The sequence below is a fragment of the Rousettus aegyptiacus genome, unplaced genomic scaffold (genome assembly GCF_014176215.1).
Source record: "Rousettus aegyptiacus isolate mRouAeg1 unplaced genomic scaffold, mRouAeg1.p scaffold_m13_p_10, whole genome shotgun sequence".
Taxonomy (NCBI): domain Eukaryota; kingdom Metazoa; phylum Chordata; class Mammalia; order Chiroptera; family Pteropodidae; genus Rousettus; species Rousettus aegyptiacus.
This window is the reverse complement of record NW_023416285.1, coordinates 22,001,160-22,024,622: the sequence shown is the minus strand read 5'-3', so window position 1 is coordinate 22,024,622 and position 23,463 is coordinate 22,001,160. Positions and strand designations below refer to the sequence as shown.

The window sequence follows — 23,463 nt, the reverse complement described above, 5'->3', positions numbered from 1 at the left end:
TTAACATTATGTCTCTAGTCTTTTCCATGACAATACAAAATATCTGGAATAACTTTTAAATGACTGCAAATTATTCCAAGAGTGATGCTCTTCTTGTTATTTAACTACTCTCTATAGCTTAACACTCTAGAACTCTCCATTTTGGGCAGTTACCCTCCTTGCAGCTTCCCAGTTCAGAGTCTACATTACTGATTATAAATATTGCATAATTGTAATATGGGAGATCATTTTGATTTTCCTTGCCTTTTCCCATTTTTTTTTTTTTTTCATTTTCTTCTGACCTAAGCATGACCCATAGGCCCTGGCAGTTAGAGACCAGCCAGGAGGCTGTTTTCTCCATCACAAACCAGGAAATACTGGATCCACAAGGCATAGCTGCTATTCAAATTTGGAATGCCAGGTAAACAAGCAAGGAAAACCTGTCCAGCAATGAGCTGTCCCAGGCAGAAATCCCCCAGGTTAAAGACCCTGCACAACAGACCACAGTGATCAGACTTGAATTCTTAACTCCTATTAAGTTAAGCTTTCTCTGTGCAGCACAAGTTCTTCCCAGGCAGAGGCTGCAAGATGCGGCTCTCACAGCAGCAGGGGTCCGAGGAACAACAGCTGACAACCATCTTGTAAACCTGTCAGTACTCCGATGCCCTGTGGATATTACCTTTTCTGTTTAAGAAGTCCTTATTCTGTCTCCATGCCTCACACATTCAGTGTAAGAGATTTGTCTCAGACGTGCAAGTTATCTTCACTGATCAAAGGCAGGCGAGAGAGAACAGAGGGAGGCCGAACCCAGGGCCAAGTCACTGCAGCTGTAGTGCTGTCAGTTCATTTATGCACGGGAACTCAGGGAGGTCAGAGCCACAAGACCCCTCTCTGGGCCCAGGCAGGCAGTGTGGCTGCACTCGACGGAATTTCAAACCCAAAACCTGGGGCTCTAGCTCTAATGCATGAGTGAGTGAGTGAGAGTGTGAGTGTGAGTGAGTGAGTGTGTGTGTGTGTATGTTGCTAGTGATGGTGGTATCTGACACTTGAACATACTATTTCATTTTCTTCCCAGCCACAATACTAGCTCCATTTTATGAACAGCAAGCTTAACTACCTCACACGAGGTTACATACACAACTAGTAAATGGTGAAACAAGGACCCAGAGTTCAAGCTTTTTCATTTACACCATGGAGTCTTCAATATGACAGGATGTATGCAACCGAGCCTCGCCACTGTGAGGGTAGGCAGGGAAGATGGGATACAGGAGGTCAACTAAACTAACCTCCCAATTCATAAAGGGCCTCAAATGTAGACTCTTGACAAGTACCTCCAAATATATGCTCAGTGCTACATTGACAGGATTGAAAGAAGATAAAATTCGTCACACTTCAGCCACATTTTTCCATAATAAGTCACCTGTGGTTTCCTATGAACTAATACTTTATCTTGAGAATAGGAACATTTTATCACCTTTATGCATGTGCGCAATATTGCAATTTGTATATGTAAGCACTTAAAATTTTCGATTTTTTATAATCCTGTTTTGTCATTATTTTACTACTTTAATATACTGAGAGCCTCAAAAATAACAATGAAAGTAATCCAAACCTCTTTCAACCTCTGAGAGATCTTAATCTGATATTACTGTTGCTCTAGAAGAAGCAGGTTGTATGTTCATCACAAGTGTGATGCAAAAAAAAAGAAATACTAGGGACAGATTCCTGTGTATTTAGTTTAAGGGAAATTCTTGGTGGGGAGTCTACTCTCTCATACCCTTTGTAGAGACTTCACTATTTGTGGTTCCTTAAGTATTCATATCTTAAGAACCATAAAAGCTGTTATCTTATGGATTATATACTTTGTATTAACACAAGTAAGCAATCAATCACCAGTAGCTATATTATGATACCACTGGTCCCCTAGCTTCTGGGACTCTTCTTTATCATGCAGGCAGGCAAGGTCCCTACTATCACAAGCCTGTTACTCTCTGTCTCAAAACAGGCCTACACCACGGGGGGCTGAGACGACATTAACGGGAGGGACTTGGACACATCGATTAAGTTGTCTCTGGCTAAATTTCTCCCATTCTACAGTGAGATTTGTAAGGTGTTTTGACCATCCAGTTTATCTATTAGTTTTAGCAGAGAGAGACAGAACAAATAAGTGGCTATTAAACTGCTGTGAATGAAGATTAAAATTAGACTCACACCATTTGTGGGATGGTAGGCCCTGGGAAAATACTAATCTAACCCACATGTATTACAGACTGGGAACCGAAGCCCCGAAAAGCTAAGTGACTGCCAGTATTATTTTTGCTAAACCATACTGCTGTCCTTGTAGAGATCTAGAGCCAGGGTGAGGCCACCTTTTTTGGTAAATAAAGTTTTATTGGCGCACAGCTTTGCCCGTTCACTTACGTGTTGTCTATTGCTGCTTTCATGCTACACAGCAGAGCTGAGTGGTGGTGAAAGATGCTGTGTGACCTGCAGAGCCTAAAATATTTACTACATATCTATCTACAAAAAAAATGCTGACTCCAGCTCTATTGGATGATAAACAAAGTGGGTGAAATGAAACTAAGGCACGCCAGGAACCATATGAGTGAACTTGGAAGTGACTCTTTAGAGGCTTGCCAACAGGCACCTGAGAGAGCTTGGAAGCAGACTCTCCAGTTCCAGTCTCGCCTGCAGATGACCAGAGCCCCAGCCAACAGGTTGACTACAATATCATGAGAAACCTTGAGCCAGAGGCATCCGTTAAGCTGTACCTGGGTTCCTGACCCACAGAAACAGTGAGATAACAAATGAGGTAATTTGTTACACAGCAATAGATATAATACAATTATATCTATTTTAGCTGGGCTCACTCTTTCAAGGTAAGTGAAATTCTACCTCCCATTTCAAAGACCCATTGTGATCTGTTCTGTGGAATCTTTTAGACCCTGGTCCCCATCTCCAAGTGGTCCCAACCATATGGATGATCCCAACCATCAAAGCGCTATGCTAAACTGCTTGCTCAGAGTCTATTCCACCGCCATGTGGCCAGTTACGTAGATGCCTGGTGCTGTCTTAGTTTTATAAGCATGGAATCTGATTTAGTATCTGTTATTTACAATGGAATACTGGTAATAAATACCTATTGAATGCTTACTATATGTCAAGCATTTTACTTGCATTATCTCATTTAACCCTCAGAACAACCTTATGAGGTAGGTAGTAATTTTAAGCTCATTTAATGGGGGGGGGGCAGGAAGCAGAAGTCAAGGAACTTACCTTATATACTGTAGCTAGCAAGTAGTGCAGCCAAGATCCGACTGACCCTGAAGCTGCCATACCCTACTTTGTGGGACCCGAAGTCCCAGGATATGTGGCTCCTTGGTGTTACCACTTCTAACAATGGACTTGGCAGTCACTTACACACAGGAAACCAATTTCCTTACCCACAAAGTGGCAATGATGATACTCCAATTCGATCAATTTTAGTTGAAGAAAAAAAATTTCACCCATTTCTGGCTGTTCAATGTTGTAATATAAATTCCATTAAAAAAGCTACTTAGTGTCCAACCCAGTGCTAAGCACATAGTGGGTACTCAATAAATATTTGTTAACTGATGGGTCCTGAAAATCTGACCTCATACTATTAGAGTCAAGACACTATGGTCTAATTGAAGAAAGTTGAGTTCAAGGAATGGCTTCAAGGTTAATAAAACACCTGACTCTAGCCAAGGCCCCAACTGTGGCCACACCAGAATGAACTCCCACGATGTTCCCGGACATAGATGTTTATAACTTAAATTTCCAGATGCTATAACATCAATGTTGTGTGTCCATCCTCTAAGAAAAGTATTATCTATATATTCTGGTCACACTGTAGCCAATGACCTTGGATTTAAATTGTATATTTCCTGGAGCAGCGATTTTTCAAAGGTTAAAAAAGAAATTGCTGCTTCTGTATGGACTACCTATCTCATCTTGTTTCTTTAGATATCACTGAAGAAAACAAAACAAAACAAAACAAAAAAACATCGCTTCCCTCTAAGCAACAATAAAATATCAAAAGCTGAAAATTTTGTGTTTCCTTTTAGCATCATTTCTGATGAATTAGGTAAAATGGACATCCCTAAAAAATAGACACAGGCTTAATATCATAACCAAAAAAAAATTCTGTCTAATAATCACTAGGAAAATATGCATTGTAAGTGAGTCCCACCATTACTTGGCAATCTCTCAACTTTTCTAAGGGAACCTGAACTCTGCGGACATGATTCTCCATTAGATGACTGTTCAAAACTGAGTCAAATAATAACTTTCTCAGTTATTATTTTTATCTTGTCACTTAAGCATTGCTAATCCTATATAAACACTTTTCCAGAAAACATTAGAAGTTGTTCATTCATTCATTCATCTTTTTTCATTAACTAATATTAGATGTCTATCGGAGTAAGATGGGAAGGGCAGTTCTCAAAACTCTGTGTATTAAAGTTTGCTTAGAGAAATTAAAAACGGTTGCTCACAGAAAGTTTGCTAATTTATAAGCTAAAATCAACAGAACGGCCCACCTTCTGCAGTGTGGAATGTAACATGGAAATACAGTGTTGTAGAAGCAATCCAAAACCAATTAAAGTAGGCGTAAGTAACTGAGCATATAAAAACATGCATGACAATCCACAGATCACAAGAGTATTTCTAGAGAGCAGTACAGGGTAGAAGTAAAACAAAATTAGATATCGATAAACTCTTAACCTACTTTTAATTCACTCAACTAAGTAAATATGAGACTGGTTTAAATGCCCAATTTTTCAATCCTTAATGTTTTCTTAGCCTGATATACTTACTAACACATAAAGTGTATTAACTTACTGTTCTTTGGTTGAGAGGGGATCCTACTGCTTAAGCAAGAGATGGCTGGAAATGAATCCTACAATCTTCATTAGCGAAAAAAGGTACATGAATACTCAGCAACAGAATGCCTGGTATTTTAGGAGAAACTGGGGTAGTTTAACAGTATTCACTCTTGCCAGTGGACTAATGAAGAAAATCTGACACCAGAAGTTGACATGCATTTAAGCCTCTTTCCCCTAACCCTCTGCCCCCAACAATGGGATAAAAAGCTATGGTCTTATTTCAACTATGTTCAAAATGGTGCCAATGTTTTGGGAAATGCACGAATTTTCACTTTGCGATTCTGGCAGGTGGAAAGTCTGTAGACCAGTCACACCTCACAGGCAGTGATGTGCTGGCAAATGTTTAACAGCTGGTTCTACAGAAAAGAAAAAGTTTATTATAAATTTATTAAAAAGTGTAGCACATAGTTTACAAATAAAAATAAAATAAATAACGCTCCCTTTTAATTATAAATTCTATTTAAACAAATTGATTTTCACAGAATATTTTAACTGAGTTTTGCCAAACTCTTCTATCCATAGCGAATCTGAGGTTGTAACTGACAAACAAGTATATTCCAACATGAACGTTAGTTGATGTTTTCATTTACATTAACTAGTTAGATGAAAGTGAAACAATAAGCACATATGTTGTAATTTCACATGAACAAATTCATTGCTGAATCAAATAATAGTTTTTGAATACAGGAAGAAATATTTCCTCGGGAATTTGTTTTGTGTTATTCTCGTGTAATGGCTATAGACAGCAAACTTTTATGTTTACTTTGCGTTGTTTTTTTCATCATATTCTTAAGCACAGTCAAGCAACAAAACATTAAATCAAACCTGATTTATAGCATTAGGCACTTTCCATGGTGTAAATGCACCTTTCATGGCTGATTGCAAGCTAGTGATTTTAAGTGGCCGAACACGAAGTTGAAAAGAGATGTACAGTTGCTCCTCATTATACAGTATTTCTACCACACAGAAACCATAGATGTAAATAACATAGAAAACAGTAAAATAATTAGGAAGGGATGAGTTTTGAGTATTTATTAACTTCGTTTTTAATATAATTTGTTTGCCTATACTTTAACAGAATCTAATTTTTAATAGCCCCTCATGAAATTTCTGAAGCTCCAAAATTCCCCAGCTAGTCCTGGCTGGATCCAGCACGAGGTTTCAGGGTTCTGAGCCTGCAGAGCAAAAGCATTTCTCAGACTATTTCCCCTCAGCCACACACTACTAACCTCCAATTAACAGTGACCCTTCTCCCAACTTCCCCTTCTGGGTTAATCAATCTCGAGGGGGCGGGACGTGTGGCATTAAGGTCCCAGTAGAGTATTAACACTTAGTGAGAAAGAAATTTACTTCAGCATAGTCGTGACGTTGAGGCAGTACTCAGTTTCATCAACTGTAGAACAGGGACAATACTTTTCCTAGGGCTGTTATAAGGATTAGAGATAATGCAGCGAAACTCCGAAAATAATGCCTAAGATACAGCAGATGTATTTTAGAATTGTTTATCATAATGCAGCAAAATTCCTGAAATAATGCCTAAAATACAGCAGATGATAACTGTTTATCATTAAGATGATGGCGGAATCACCATAAAAAATTCCTGTTCTGGACACATATGGGCCAGTCAGATGAGCTGCTTCCTCTCCAACAGAGAAGCAATTTTCAAATGTGACTGACTAAAGAGTGAGTCTGAGAACAAGTCCAGTCACAGTGAGATTTCTTGAGCATATGGATGATTATTATCTGACTTCCAAGGATCACTATTTTTATCTCTTCTCAAGAAATAGAATGAGAGAGAGAGAGAGAGAGAGAGAGAGAGAGAGAGAGAGAGAGAGAGAGAGAAAGAATGAATTTGGAGATTTTGTAATAGCAGAGTTACAAACAGTCAACATTTTACACTGGAATCATAGTCTAGAATTTAGGAAGACTCATTTGCCACCTGTGAAATCAGCACAGACAACAGTCATTTGCAGAGCATGTTGCTTTTGATACTTTCAAAAATATGTTGCCTTACAACATTTATCCTTACTTTTGAGATTCCAGGCCTCTTTAAAATCCTTTCTTTACTTTTTTTTTTAAAGCAGACATTTAAAAAACAATGCAAAACAATACAAACACACACAAAAAAATGCTTACATTATTTTTTTAACATGTGAAATAGGAGTAATCCTACCTATCTCACTGTATTAAGTGAACAACAGGATTCAGTCCATGGAATGTCCAGCACACTGCCTGGGGTACACACCTACTACTAGCACATCGCATTCTCCCCTCCTTTCAAATCGGTTCAAGGTTAACTGAGATGGGGTGAGGGGTTCACAGACAGAACACCTGTGAGGGGCCCAGCTTCCTCCTGTCTTCTCAATGGTCAAGTAAACAGGCTGAATTGATTCCATTTTTCTCCCTCGAGATGACAGTATTTTCTTCTAAAAATAAAAAGAACAGCAGGCCACTTGTACTTATTGACCAGATCGAATCTCAAGGAAGTCAGAGATTCTAAGACCTCATTTCTCCTTTTATTTCATATACATTTATAAACCCTATTCTTTACTCTGGATTTCAGGGAATTCAAGGATTGTCAAGCCATGGCCAGTTTCAGAAAATACTAAGTGTTTCAAGCACAGAAAGTGTAATAGAGGCACTAAGAGTCATCAGCCTAGTCTTAAGTTATAAGATATTTATAGCATTAGTAATATATGATCATATGGTTGGGGAGAACATACAAAGAAAGAAATATGTATTTGTCTTAAAGCTAGAAATATTAAAGAATTAATGGCTGTAATCTAAAGTAACTAGATCATAATATATTTATATAGTATACATAGTATGAAAGACAATTTGAAGTGTGTTTCTGGGGAAATCACAGAATTTAGTCTAGAAAACATTTGAAGGTATAAAGACTTTAGGTAACATTGTTAAATTTAGCATCAATCAAATTTGAGGTGAGTTCTAGTTGCTAGATCATCACATTTCATAAAAACTCAAGCTACATTCTAAACTGAAAGATAAGCACAAAATATGACAAACCAGATATGAGTAATTATTAGAAATAAAATCTCAAACCATGAACTATGAACCAGATTACCTAAATAGAATTTTTGCAATAATAAAATGTGCATGTGTATGTATGTATACACATATACATGTGCAAACTTAAGCTACAACAAAGCAGGAAGTTTTTCTCTCCTGGTGGAGTTTACATAATGTACAATAGGGCTACAACTCTTCATGAGAACAGCTCCTTAAACTTGCAGTATTTTTATATTCGAATATGCCATAGTATAGAGTTCTACATGAATTTGGAAGGAATGCAAAGTTAATTTACAGACTCATCTCTGTAATTTAACCGCAAATCCTTCCTTCTCTGGCCTATAGTGGGCAGATTTCCTGCTTAGGAAAACACAGCAGAGAATCGATATGGGCTGCTTCTTCTCTCTGGGAAACTGCAGGAGGAACCGCACTTTTGGTTTGTTGTGTCTTTTCTGAAGCATTTTCTTACCTCGCTGGGGTTGTGATGACATGAGACCTACACTGGAGCTGTTCTTCTGGTTCTTCTCCTTTCTTTCCCCCCAAGAGGTGCCCCAAAAGCTTGCATCCCAAGATTAACATCCTAGCAGATTCTTAGAACTTTAGACAGTTGTGCAATGGTTAAACACCAGAGGACCCAGCTGTGGGCCCAGCTGGCTGGGGTGTGGCTGCAGGGGGCGGAGTGCTGAGGACTATTGCTTAACAAAATCAAACACTCAGCACTAACTGTTAATGAGGTACAGCGATTACACATTAAATAGGGGGAGCTGTACACCTTTCCTCAATGAAGACGTGATGAAAATCCCTATAGTCAGAGCTCCTCAGGGTCGAACGTTACAGTGCTTTCCAACCCTTAGCATTCAAGCACTATCTGGAGTAAAAATGAACCACCAACCAACCCACTGCTTAACTTCTGTCTCCTAAAGTTGATGCCTGACATAATTAAAATCAGTGGGAAATGGAAAAACTCAATTTAAAAAATTCTGAAATGACGCCGAATATCACCATTTGTATTGGCATATTATGGGTCATACTTTATGACTATTCCCTGATGAAGCTTAATGTATGTTAGGAGCAAGGCTGTGAATTGACATTAAAAAACAAAACAAAACAAAAAACACTATACAAAATGTATACCATTTCCATCGCTCACTGCAAATTGCACTGAATCATTTCATGGGAGCTCGGCAGTTTTTTCATGTTGTTGGGATTTTAGTCCATTGAGGCACTTTCGAATTTTGAAGCAAATACAGAATCCTAAGGCTCAAATATTTTCTAAGGTATATCTATAAATTTTAATAATTTAAAAGTATTTATTGTACACTCATATGTACCTAGCACTGTGCTAGCTATTGTGGAAAAATTAAAAAGTATGTGACTCATACTCTCCAAGAATTTTAATAATCTAATTAAGAAGCCAAATCCAACATATGAAATAATTTGACAATAACTAAACATAAAACATGGTATTGGATTCCAGTGTGATGGTAGCTATCAATCTTCAACTTAGCTCTGTGTGCATCTACTCTCGGGGCTAAGAATTTACAGGTTTCCTTTACTTTAATGTCTATAACTTACTTTACTTTATCATAAACAGCATGATATATGTGTTTAATTTATGAAATCCTACGAGTAGTCAGAAATTTACACTAGCGACCAACGGGTATCAAGTCAGGGAGAGCATACACAGAAGAGGTTACTAAATGCAACTTCAGCTTTCCACTGACTAACGTATGAATTAATGAATAGCATAATTTTTTTTGGGGGGGGGGGTGAAATCAGTGGCTTATTAACCAGGAAAGTGTTAGAAATCCCACTATTTGTAGGAGAGAGTCCAAATATGCAGATGGCTTTCCTGGCCTCATGTAAGTAAAGAATAAGATTCTAGTATCTACGCCTTTAGGTATGGTACACAAAGCTGGATTCCTAGCTCTATGACCTGCATTGGATTATGTGATTTCTGGTGCCTGATGCTGTCTATAAGAGTAACAGAAAACCTACCTATGGACTATTGTCAGGTCTGACTCAAGGATCTTTTCTGTAGGGTGGTGGTAGGAGAACCTTGAGGAATAGAGGATTGCAATTTCAAATTTACAAAACAGACTGATGTACTGCTTTGTGCCTACTTGCTAATGAATGTAGTTTAAAAATATGTGTGTGGAATGCTTGCTCTGAGACTTGCTTTCATTATATCCTGGTAGGGATGATGCTGAGCGGCTAATTCTCACCCACCTCAAGCTTTCCTGTGGCTACCATTGACTACCCTTGATCCAATTTAGCTCGATTTTTTAGATGCTGGGAAGACCTATTTTAAAGTTAAGTACAACTGGCCCTTACTAACTGGTTGGGTGGCTGGCCATAAATCCTCTAGGTTCAATTTTATTCCCATTAAATTCAGATAACAACTCCTGGGGTTTCTATAAACATTAAAAGAAATTATGTACGCAGCCCGGGTAGCTATGCGTTCGTTGTTCGATCCCCTCCCCTGCACTGCTGTCCCGTTGTCATACTTTTCCTACCCCAGAGGAAACATACGAATGTTTGCAGCCTTGAAAAGTATAAACTCTATTGTCCAAGTTTAGTTTCCTGGGACTGGACACATTTTAGAATTGCACATTTGGTGCTACACTTACTCTATCTTAACTCCGGATGCTGTGAATCCTTAGAGAGGCTGGGACCCTCTGGCCCTTCCCTTTCCTTCCATTTTCTAGCACCCAGAGTCCTTCCTCATCCTCGCCCGCTTTGGGACCCCTTGAGCCCATTCACACTTCTTGGACTCTCATAGGCAGTTACTGCTTTGGCCTTCCTCAATATCACTTCTGTCATTGCCTTAGATATACTTAGGAAGAGGGTATTTACTTAACCTTCATTTCATTAAAAAATTAAAAAAAAAAACACCTTTCTTCACTAAGCAGTAAAAGATGAGAAACTATTGCAGAATGGCTAGTAGGTGTGGCAGTCAACCTCTCAGCTGGCCACCAGTGATACCTGCCTCCTGGTGTCACAACCTTGTGTATGTCGTGAGTGCTCTTCCAGCATTGAGCCAGGGAGGGCCTGTGTGACCAACAGAATATGGCAGAAGTGATAAAGTGTGATTGTCAAGGGGAGGAAAGGAAAAGGCATGCCAGTTTCTGTAATGGCCTCTCCACTTGCTCAATCTGAAAGAAGACAGTTGTCATGCTGTGAGTACACTTAAGAGTGGAGAGGTCCCATGGGGAGGGACAAACTTAAGCCACCTTGGAAGTACATCTGCCAGTCCAGTCAAAACTCCATGACTAAAGCCACAGCTGATATTTGACTCTAACCATATGAGAGACCACAGCCAGAAAGGCCTAAGTAGGCCACTCTCAAACTCCTGACCCATAGAAACTTCCAGAGATAATGATTACTGTTGTTTTAAGCCACTGAGTTTTGGGGTAACTTGTGCAGCAATAGATAACTAATACATTAAGAACGCATTTACTATTCTCAAATGGCTTCATGATGGAGACGATCTAATGCAGGCAAAGTCTTTTAAGGAAGTTAACCCACTGTATACATTACTTGTTACTCTTTGCCATTTTCTCTTTCTGAAATGTAAATGCTAATATAGCTGTGAGGGAAATACAATAGACTGTGCCTCCCAAAATTCATGTTGAAGTTTAATCCCCACTGTGACCATATTTGGAGGTGGAGCCTGTGAGAGGTAAGGAGGTTTAGATGAGGTCATGAGGGTGGAGCCCCCATGATGGGATTAATGCCCTAATAAAAGGAAGCAAACCAAGATTGTTCTCTATCCCCCAAGAAAGGCCATGTGAACACATAACCAGGAAGAGAGCCCTCACCAAGAACCTGAATAAGCTGGAACCCTGATCTCAGACTTCTAGTCTCCAGAGCCATGAGAAATAAATATTTGTGGTTTAAGCTACCCAGTCTAAGGTGATTTGTTATAGCAGCCCAAACTAAGGTGTTTTGTTTACGTGTATATATATAACAGACAGGAGTATGTTATTTCTGTTTCCTTATGGAGGAAAACAAAGACCCCACATAAGTCTCCTTTTGGTCTTTGCTATATACCTAATATTTGTGTCTCCCCAAATTCATATGTTGAAACCTAAACCCCAATGTTATGGTATTAGGAGGTGGGGCCTTTGGGGGGTGATTGGTCATAAGGTGGAGCCCTCATGAATGGGATTAGTGCTCTTATAGAAGAGAGCTCCCTCGACCCTTCCACCAAGTGAGGACATAGAGAAAAGATGGACATCTTTGGACTAGAAAATGGGCACCCACCAGACACTGAATTTCCCCGTGTCTTGATCTTAGACTTCCCCGTCTCCAGAACTGAGAAATAAATGTGTGTTGTTTATAAGCCACCCGGTGTATGGCATTCTGTTATATGAATTAACACAGTTTTATAAGAAGACTGAGTGTCAAACTCCAATAACTGCAAAGGACGGACTCATGTCCTGTTAGGTACACAAGGCTAAAGGTGTGTCAGTGAAGTCACTGTTAGTGACTGTTTTATTGCATAAATAATATATAGTCATCACAGAAGATTTAGAACACACAGCTGAAGCAAAAATATAATGAATATACTTCAAAGATAGCTATTATTTGTGATTACATCTAGTCATTTTTTTCTACTTAAAATTATACCATGAATATATTCCATATCACAATAAAAAAGCTCTATAGAGCCTGCTACAGTGCCATGGACAAAGCAGATATGTAAGGCATGTTGAGTAAGCCAGAATGATCATTAAAATGATATGATAAGAAGTGAGTTAAGAAAATTTTATGCTCACAGGTGCATCGGTTCTTTTTATTTTTTGATGGAGGAAAACAAAGAATTGCACATTTGGTGCTACACATTTGGAATTACAGGATTCCAAAATCTTATTTTGGAATCCTGTAATTCATCACTAATTAGGATAATTACATGTTCTTGGACCTCTGTGTGGTAATATGTTGGTAAATACCAATTTTATTTAAATGTGTATTGGGAGAATATCAGGTAAAGATATTGGACTGCTCCTGAATCTTATTAAAACTAATTATTTAAGTATATGTGTGTGTATATATATATATGTGTATTTATACACACACATATATGCAAATACTTATACACACATCTATATCTTTTCAATAATACAAGTGGGAGAGAAGACAATAACAGCATTTTGGAAGCTAGAAAGCAGGTGGATGGGGGCCACTCAGTGGACCTGAGAAAGTTGAACTAGAAGCTGGGGTTGAGATAGAGGAGCACTGCCAATTTATACGCAGCGTCCTTAAAAGACTCCAGGCTTGGCAGCAGCAGGGGACACTGTGGCCAGAATGGCAGGAGGGTTTGAAGTGTGTTTAAGAAGCACTGACACACCCCCTTCTTTCCGCTACTGCAAGCAGCCGGGTGACATCACCTCTCTACCTCAGCAGAAGCCAGGAAGTTTATCCCGTGGTGAGGGTAAAACCTGAGAGTCTCTGAATTGGGGGATATACCAGCAAAATTGGGGGTGGGATACTATGTACAGATAGGAGGATTAAGTAAATATGCATGTAGCACAAGAATCCTCTAATCTACTTCTCACCCTTATCTCTCCAACAAACACTGGCAGCCAGGCCCTTACCCTCCAGGCCAGAGTTTGGGGGAGTTTTCCTAAGAGACCTGACTAACCCATGAGGAAAGCCTAAGAGATACTGACAGTAGAAGTTACCTGAAAACTGGCTCCGCCAGGTCAATACAGCAAAAGTCACCATCAATGAGTGTCTCTCCCCACCCCACTCCTGACCCCTTCCCTCACACCTCCCTCGACGAGTTCGTGTTCAGAACATAACTTTTTAGTCCCAAATAGCCAGGGAAAATCAAAAACAATCCAGAAAGATCTAGAACTATGGAGGAAAAAAAAATCTCAAAAATTATTATTAAAAACTCAAAGAGATAGAAAAATATAAGGAATTAAGAAGCGAGAAAATGATTCCGTTAAAGAAAAAGGGCATTCAGAGAACAAAAAAGACTTCTTAGAAATTAAAAACATGACAGCATAACTAAAAAAAAATTCCCCAAAACTGGAGGATAGATTTTCTAGACTTAATGGGCCCACTGAGTACCTTGTACAATGGATTTTTTTAAAAAAACCCACACTGAGGTATATCATTGTGAAATCTAACAAAACTAGAATAAAGACGATTTAACCAACTTCCAGAGAAGAAAACAGTTATAAATAAAGGGCTAGGAATTGGAACAGTGGCATTCTTTTCAACAGCCATACTGTGAATAGAGAGACAACAAAGCAATGTCTTCAAAATTCTGAAGAAAAGAAATTAGAAAGCAATTTTGAGTGAAAATGATTTCCAACATAGAACTCTTTAAACAATCACTCATCAATCAAGTGGGGAGGTGGAATACAGACATTTTTAGACGGGCAGGTACGTACTTAAATAATTTTTACCTCCATATACTTTTTCATAAAAAAAAAAAAAAAAACAACCTGGAGGATGTGGTCCATGAAAATGAAGGACTAAAACAAGACAAAGGAAGACAATGAGGTCTAGGAACTAGGAGCTCCAGTACACAGTAGAGAAGTGAAGACACTTCCGGATGGTGAAGACATGAGGTCTGGTGCACCCCGGCAGAGAGGGCGGCCAGTCTAGATGAGCAAGCCAGAAGCTTCTGAGAGAGACTTCTACAAAAGCATGAAGGTGACAAAACACCTGCTAGGAAACTGACAGAATCATGGAACATCTTGGGAGAATATTTAGACAACTGGCAAATATTTAAGTACTAGAAGAATGGTAAGTGCATAAAGCACACATACACATGAGAAAAGCAAACAAAAAATAAACAAGTAAAAAGAAAAAACTTCAGGAATAAGTTGTGCTGGTAAAAAAAAATAGCTTAATATTATTATGTACCATTTCTGAATAGCATATATATAGTCATAATAATGTAACCTTAAATATTTTTCTAATCAAAACAGACATCATTATATTGTGAGGATGGGAATTGATCGTGTTTGGTGTGAATAAGAATAGAGTTCTAAGTCCTCATCTTCCATAGGGAAAAGTTGACATACAAAGTCACAAACTAAAAAACTCTGGAGGTGGCAACGCTTACTGGCCATTAAGGTAAATGGAGGCAAATACAGAGGCAGAGTTGAAAGCGGTTTCTTTCGGGAAGATGAAATGAAGAGCAGGGGAACTCTGACCTGTTCTTTTCCTTAAGAAAACTTATAGAACCAGCAGGTCCTTTAAACTGTATCCCACTATATAATTTTGATGAAAATTTAAAAAAATAACACCTATTTGATTTTGAGAAATAGTATTTTGGATGGTCACGTTCTTTTTCTGAGATGCTCAGACTAAATAATTTCTAAGATCCCTGACCTCTACATGTGTTTGTTTTTTGTATTACTTTGTGTGAGTGTCTGGACTTGTGAACACGAACACACGGAGAGCTGATAATCAACAGAACTCCCCAGATTATTTTGGTCTTTAAAAATTAATATGTAGGGAATATAGTCAATAATATTATAATAACTATGTACAGTGCCTGGAGGGTATTCATTGGGGGAATCACTTCATAAGTTATATAAATGTCTAACCACTATGCTGTGTACCTGAAACTAATATAAAATAATATTGTAAGTCGACTCTAACTGAAAAATAAAGATTAAAAAAATTATCATATTAAGCGCATGTCTACAAAGACGCAATCTGATCCTACCGAATGAAGGAGAACAAGGTGGCACAAGCGTCTACCGATCTGTAGAGAAACACCAGAGGCTGCATTTCTGTCTTCCTCTGGCCATGTGACAGGAGACCCAGAAACAGATGAAAGTTCCCTGCTGTTTAGACTCTGGCCTGTGACGCATGGTGATGCTGACCTAAAAGTTAATATTTATCCACCTCAGTGAATTAAGCTTGGTTGGAGAACTTGATGGGAGAAAGGAAGGAAAGCACTACAAACTCGGATAGAGATTTGTGCTAAAGTCAATATTCACCTTTGTAGCATAGCGAAGTCACTTGCCTCCTCTCTAACACATGCAAAGGAAGAACATGGCCGGTCATTTCACAACACCAACACTAAAATAGGGAGGGGCAGGTATGGAGCTTTGCGTTAAAGAGAAAAATGCAGATTGTCCAGTTCGGACCTCCCATTACTTCCTAGCTTTGTGACTGTTGGTAAATCACAGTTTCTCCATGCCCAGAGATCTTTGTCCATAAATAGAGGATAATACCTATTCCATGTGGTTGTTAGGAGAATACGTGTTAACACCTGTCAAGCACTGAAAACGGTGCCTTGATATACCTTTTCTAAAAATAGGTGCAAAGAACATAACTGATTTGCAGGAGCCTTGGGTTCATATGGCTTGTGTCCCTCTGCCTACTCACCCTCTTTCTCTATCTCTCTCTCCCCCACCCCCCACTCCCATCATCTCAGTTATGTAAGCTGGTTTTCAGAATAATAGAAGATCTAAGAAGGGAGAATTTCCCATGACAAATTTGGTCAAGTCAATCTCAAAAAGTCAAGGAACATATTGTTCACTGACCACAGCATGCTGTTTGGTAAAATCTCAGGTTACATTCATTGCACTTCCATTTTGAATCTGACATGAAAACTCTTTTGGTTGCCAGATGTACTTGGCACTTGGATGTATTTTAGCAAACTCTGTGCTAGTGCCAGGGCAAGGAGTCCAACAACTGATTTAGGAACACCCTTTCATTCTTGTTTGTTTGTTATCTCAGATTTTCAACAAGATATGGCACAGAGAAAGTGCTCAGTAAATGTCTGGTGAATTAAAAATGGAAACATGCATTAGGTATGCTTCTCATAGTCATAGTTAAGTAACCATACGTCACAGTGGCCTAAATTCTCTTAAGAATGTAGTCACATTTTTCTCATTTTTGTTTATACTAAAACCTTTATAGGTCAGACTACTATATTAAGTGGAATGTTACCATATTATAGTATGCATAATTTACATTTAAAAAGTATTAATAAAAACTCTCATCCTAGGGAAGCAATACTCTGCAGTAGTGAGTTATTTTGCTTAAAAACTTCCAAAGAATAGCAACCTCTTATCAAGCTTTTACCTTGATGTACTTCCCACTTCGTCTATTTTTGCTTTTGTTCCTTGTGCTTTTGGTGTCATATACAAGAAATCACCGCCAAGATCAATGCCATGGTTTTACGCTGTTTTCTTCATGGAGTTTTACAGTTTCAGGTCTTATATTTACATCTTTAGTTCACTGTGAGTTGATTTTTGTGTGTGGTGTAAGATGAGGGTCCAATTTCATTCTTTCGTATGTGGATATCCAGTTTTCCCAACACCATTTGTTGAAGAGACTTTCCTTTCCCTATTGTGTATTCTTGGCAACCTTATTGAAGATCAGCTGACCTTATACTATAGACTGAATGTGTCTCCCTAAAATTCATATGTTGAAACCTAATCCCCAGTGATGGTATTTGGAGGTGGGGGCCTTTGGGAGGTGATTAGGTCATGCGGGCAAAGTCCTAATGAATGGGATTAGTGCCCTTATAAAAGAGACTCCGGAAGGCTCCCTCACCATTTATACCATGTGAGGTCACAGCAGTTCTTTACACACCAGAAAGTAGGATCTCATCAGATGCCAAATGTCTTTAACACCTTGATCTTAGACTTTCGGGCCTCTAGAAGTCTGAGAAATAAATTTCTGTTGTTTCTAAGCCACCCGGACTATGTATTGTGTTATAGCAGTTTGGATGGCCTAAGACACCATATATGCATGAGTTTATTTCTGGGCTCTCTATTCTGTTGCATTTGTCAATATGTCTGTTTATATCAGCGCCATACTGTTTTAATTATTGTAGCCTTGTAATATATTTTGAAATCAGAAAGCATGATTTGTTTTTCTTCCTCAAATTGCTCTAATTGAGTCATTTGCGGCTCCATATGGATTTTAGGATATTTTCTTTTTTTGTGAAAAATGCCATTGGGATTTTTATAGGTAGTGCAGTGAATCTATAGATCGCTTTGGGTAAAATGGACATTTTAACAATATTAAGTCTTCCAGTCCATGAACATGAGATATCTTTCCATTTATTTCTGTCTTTATTTCTTTCATCAATATTTTGTAGTTTTTGGTGTACAAGTCTTTCACCTCCTCAGTTCAATTTATTTCTCAGTATATTATCCCTTTTGATGCTACTCTACTGAAATTGTTTTCTTAACTTCCTTTTTGAATAGTTTGTTGTTAGCATATAGAAATGCAACTGATTTCTGTATGTTGATTTTGTATCCTGCAACTTTATTGAATTTATTTATCAGTTTTAACTTTGTGTGTGTGTGTGTGTGTGTGTATAATCTTTAAGCTCTTCTACATATAAGATTCTGTGGATTTTTATGACTATTTCATAAATGGTGCTAGACAACAGGTTATTAAAAAAACTTAGATCCTGAATTACATTAAATGAGAACAAAAAGGGAAATACAATTTAATATTTATCTAATTAAGGAATAAGAAGGGCTTTTTCAGTTATTAACGATCTGGAAGAAACATAAAGTAGAAAGTTAATAGATTACATAAGAAGTATTCTTATTTTTTCACCTTAGAAGACACCATCAATAAAAATGCAAAGCCCAAATGTAACAATATTTGTGACACAAATAAGTGGTTACTATCCTTAGTTTTAAAAGAGTTCATAATTCATTAGGATAGTTATTAAAGAAACCAATAAAAAAATAACAAACAATATGACCAATTAAGAAAAGAATACAATAAACAATGAACATGAAAACTTACTCAACTACAGAAGTAAATGCAAATAACAGGATAATGCTTTTGCCTAATAAATTTATCTTTTTGTTTTTATGTACAGCCAGTATCAAATATCTTTTAAAACAGCAATAACTTTTGCTCTAAATATTCCTGGTCTTGAAGTTTAAACAAAGAATGTAATTAGAGAATGAGAGAGGTATAAACAAAGATGTTTTAAAAAGGGCGTTTCACTTAGATATTTTTAAGACTGTAGATTTCTATAAACAACTTTAGTGTTCAAAAATAGATATATCTTTACATTATGACATATCCATAAATTGAAAAAAGGAAAATAATACTGAAGCAAAAAAAAAAAAAAAAAAAAAAGAAAGAAAGAAAAGAAAGAAAGAAAGAAAGAAAGAAAGAAAAAGGAGGGTATGAGACCAAGGGAAAACAAACAGGCTATGTATATAAAATGTAATATTAATTTTAGCATAAACAAATCACCACGTATGTAATCAAAGGGAACATACTCAAAAGCAAACCAAAGTCATCTTGGGATGGGCACTAGGTGAGCTTATTATGACTTTTGTCCAAATTGGGCCAGATTTTTTTTTAACCATTAAATATACTTATTGGCAATCTTTCCATGGTAGACCTGCTACGTAAAGATAGCACATATCACATAATGATGAATGAGAATATTCTTTTAAAGCACCTTTTGGAAAGAATAAGCATAATTTTAAAAATCATGTCTATTCTACAGATTCAGGGAATATCTCGGAATATTGGGAGAGTTTTGTTGAATTATCCCTCCACATTTGTCTTTTTATTTATTTATTTATTATTATTAGATCTGGGCTAAGTTACTTGACATACACAAAATTATCATTTTATTTGTTGTTGAAAACTATGGTCTTATTCATAAATTGAAAGACCATAGTATTTTTCTTTCCCTTTGAATATATTTTTTTCTGATATTAAAATCAGCCCCTGATTTCTCTCTGTTGCATTTGTTCACCTTACCTTTGCCTCTCTTTTGATTATTTTCTGTGTCATATTATTCTGGGTGAAGAGTAATTGACTTTCTTTCTTTTCTGACCTAACCTTCTGTCTCTACTTCTCAACAGAGAAGTTTAAATCTTTTATATTAATGCTATGTGCTAAATCTCTCTTGTTGTCTTATTTTATCACTTTCTTAATACCTACTGCTTGCTCCCTTTATTTTCAGCCTTTCGCTTTCAATTTTTGCTTTATTTTTAATTTTTGCTAGCATGTTGCCGAGTATGTTGTGCTTTAAAAATTCACCTTGTGAAAGAAAACATTCCTTTTTTACTCTCCTCTTTAAAAAGCATATTTACATAAAGTGATAAAATTTTCATGTCAAGTGGATGAACCGGATGGATGGCTACTCTGTCTCTGGGTGACAGAAATAGGAGGTGAGACTTGGGGGTGGGGAGAAAATTTCACTTTGGTGTATTTTGTAGCTAAGGTGCTTCATGAACATTTAAAGGGATTTGTTCAGTTGGCAATTGTATATATTGGCCAGAAACTTAGGAGAGCACTTTAGTCTTGATTTAAAGATCTCAATTATCAACAATAAAGCTAATAAATAGGGCCATGAGATTGAATAAGGAAAAAAGCACAATAATTATGTAGTGTTAAAGAAAGAAAAGACTGAATTCCGAAAAACACTACTTAATGTTAGGGAAAAAAAAAAAAGACTACAAAAGAGATGCAGCCAGAGGAGCAGGAAAAAAAAAAAAAAAAGTAAAGAGGGTCAACTCCATTCCTTGCTATGTCTTTTCACAAAACTTTCAGAATCAGTGATTTTTGGCCAAGAAACAAAGCAGAATTATCCCATTCTGCCATGGATTTGGATAAAAACCGGTAATAAAAATCAGCTAGAACTCCAAAAGGAAACACTGGAGAAGAGCCAAGCTGGGTCTATAGGAATCACACATGAGATGGCGCCGTATTTATGCTTTATCGAGGTCATTAGCATCTTTCTATATCAAGCTGAAAACATACCACTATCTGGATAGTTGGATAAGTCTTATTGGGAAGACAATTTTTCTCTTGGTTTAAGTGCTTCTGTACTAGTAGGTTGGTTCAGTAATAAGTATGACACCTTTTATTTGATGAAAAAATAAAAAAATAAAGCATGGTAACGGAAGCAGATAAAGTGTTCCAGGGAATAAGGACTGGCCAACCAGTATTAGACGACTCTCAAGTGTTAAGTAAGGAAAGGACTGTAGATGCCTCTTTGATTTAGCACTAAGAAGGTAATTTGCAGTTTTGGTGAAGTGGTGGGTGACTTGAAAGCTAGATTGCCATGTGTTAACCAGCAGTAGAAGGTAAGGAAGTGAGAATGCTGAGCATACATAACTCAGAAAACTGGCTGCGAACGGAAGGTGAGAGATAGTGAGAAAGGAGGTAGGACTAAAGGGAGGTTTGCTTAAATTGGGAGAGTTTTTAAGATGCTGGGATATGCTGATAGACGACAGTTGGAAAAAAGAGGTGTTGGAGACAGAGGAAAGGGGGCTCATCACTTGAGTAAGGTCTGTTGGCAGGCAGGAGGAACAGCTGAAAGATTAGTGAGCCTTAGCTAGGAGATGAGTGAGGAATAAGGTGGACCTGTGCTTCATTTTATGTGTCTTCCTGTCCTGCAGAGACTAGAGAGCAAAAAAAGATTTCCCAGACTCTCTTGCAGTAGGGGTCTCATACAGACTTAGATTCAGACAATCTTACGCAAGATGGGAAAGGTGGCGGGAAGTGAGACAGAGGTTGTACTCTGGCTACTTCTGCTTTTTCTGCCGGCAAGCCGCATGGAGACACACTGGATTTTTCTTTTGCTATGTTCCAGAGTCCAGGTGCTTTGTGGGTGTCAGGAGGCAGAATGTGGGGCGTCTGCTTTGCTGATGCAGAACCATTAGGCAGGCATGACTCTAGGGCCATCTTGCAGAGGCTCACCAGCTGATTCCAGCTAATGTAGTGTTTCTGGAGTTAAGAGTTCCAAAGATAATTTCCAACTCCTCTCCTTTTGGGTTGTGTAAGAAGCAGTGTCCTGGGAGGAGCAGTTCTATGGTGTTTTTGGTGTTATTAAGCCTGCTATTCTAGCCTTTCCAGGGACGCCTTCAAGTCTATGTATTAAATTTCATTTTGCTTGAAATAGCTAATGTAATTTCTGTTTTCTGCAAATGAACTCTGACAGAGAGGGACATCTATTCTTGTATCAGAAAGAAAGGGAGAACGGATGGGTGTAGGTATAGATAAGTTAGTGTTTTTGGTGATGGCGATCCCCTCAAGTCTAGAAAATTTTAAGCTGGGTGTGCAGAGCCCCAAGGGGTTCCTGGATAGAATTCAGAGCCTATGTGATAGCCCACTGACCCAGATATGGTGGTGGTGACACTGTGGTGACCTATTTCATTTAGCATAATACTCTCTAGGTTCATCCACGTTGTCACAAATGGTGAGATTCATTATTTTTTATGACTGAAGTAATATTCTATTGTACATATTTAGCACCTCTTCTTTATCCATGTATCCACTGATGGGCACTTAGGTTGCTTCCATATCTTGGCTATCGTAAATGACACTGCAATGAACATAGGAGAGCATGTGTCTATTTGAATTCGTGTTTTGAATTTCTTTGAATACCCAGAAGTAGAATTGCTGCATTAGAAGCTAGTTCTATTTTTAATTCTTTGAGAAACCACCATACTGTTTCCCATATGGCTCTTGCCCTACTTTAATACTTTAATAAATGGACCTGAAAATGTCACACGTATTGTCTCCATTCCAGTAATAACAACTATCAATCGCCACCAGTGTCACTACCACCAAATCTGGGTCACTGGGGCTGTCCCAGGCACTGCACTACTTACTTTACACATGTTATCCTCACATAGAGAAATTAACAGCTTTCTTTGTTTCTAACAAAAATCTCTAGGCTGAGTCACATTTTCAGAACTTCCAGACAGCCAGAAACTAAAACAAACAGATGTCCAAGAGGAAGATAATATCTGTGACGGTGGGTATTTTTAGCAGAATGTATTATTCAAATAGGTTATGAAGGTATGGGACAGTGTGCGTGTGTTGTGTGTATGTTTGGGGGCAGTGAGCTGAAGCAGGAGAAGGAAAATATATTTTAGAAAGAAGATAGACACTATAAGCCATGAAAAAGAACAGTAACTTTAATCCAATTTCTATAGAGGGAGGAACCTTCTTCCTGTTCTTTCTTTTCTTAAGCTCATATCCAATGCCTTATGATACTGTCACCTGGCAAAGGGGTGTGACAAAGCTGCAGCATTTGGCACCTCCAGCTCTTTTGTGGCTTTTTTTTCTCAATAAACCTCTGACAAAGGTCAAGTGTTTGAAAGGTTGGGTTTTTCCTTGTTCAGTCTAAGTGTTTCTTGCTCAGAATGATTAAATGTCTCTGAGTGTCAATAAATAAGTGGTTTCAATGAAGCTTTTTTGGAATATATTTCCCTAAAGGCTGCTTGATGACATGCCTGGAACTGGTTTTGGTTTTGTGTGAAACTAGTAAACAATGCAATTACCAGGCCTAGTCCCCATGGCTCCTTATACCTGCAGAGACACACACATTACAAGAAAACAGGGGAAAAAATCTTTGCCTAAAAACAGGAGTCACAGGCTCTGAACTTTAACTTTGAGAAAATGCCAAAGTGCTAAAGTGGCAGAAACCAGATCCGAACTACAGAGACCTCAGGAGCACTTTGGCAGCTGCGACAGCACTGGAAAGAATATATGCTTTATATAAACATCTGCTAGGAAAAAAAGAGACCATAATCCAGCCTGAACAAAGGCCTCTTGG

At 38.0% G+C, this 23,463-nt stretch overlaps 1 protein-coding gene and 1 pseudogene across 7 annotated transcripts in view; one reads left to right on the top strand and one right to left on the bottom strand.

Moving 5' to 3' along the window:
• CUNH4orf19 (chromosome unknown C4orf19 homolog) overlaps positions 1 to 23,463 on the bottom strand; it is a 68,714-nt gene that overhangs the window by 22,378 nt on the left and 22,873 nt on the right. For 3 of the 7 annotated variants that reach the window (XM_036227600.1, XM_016140724.2, XM_016140728.2), the window contains exon 1: positions 15,613 to 18,179. The exons of 3 other annotated variants lie outside the window; for them this stretch is intronic. The gene's annotated coding sequence lies outside the window, so the exon portion shown is untranslated. Of the gene's footprint in view, positions 1 to 8,385; positions 12,965 to 15,612; positions 18,180 to 23,463 lie in introns of those variants that run through there. One more of the 7 variants, XM_016140725.2, reaches the window with a different exon arrangement.
• LOC107508734 lies at positions 20,425 to 20,579 on the top strand (annotated as a pseudogene).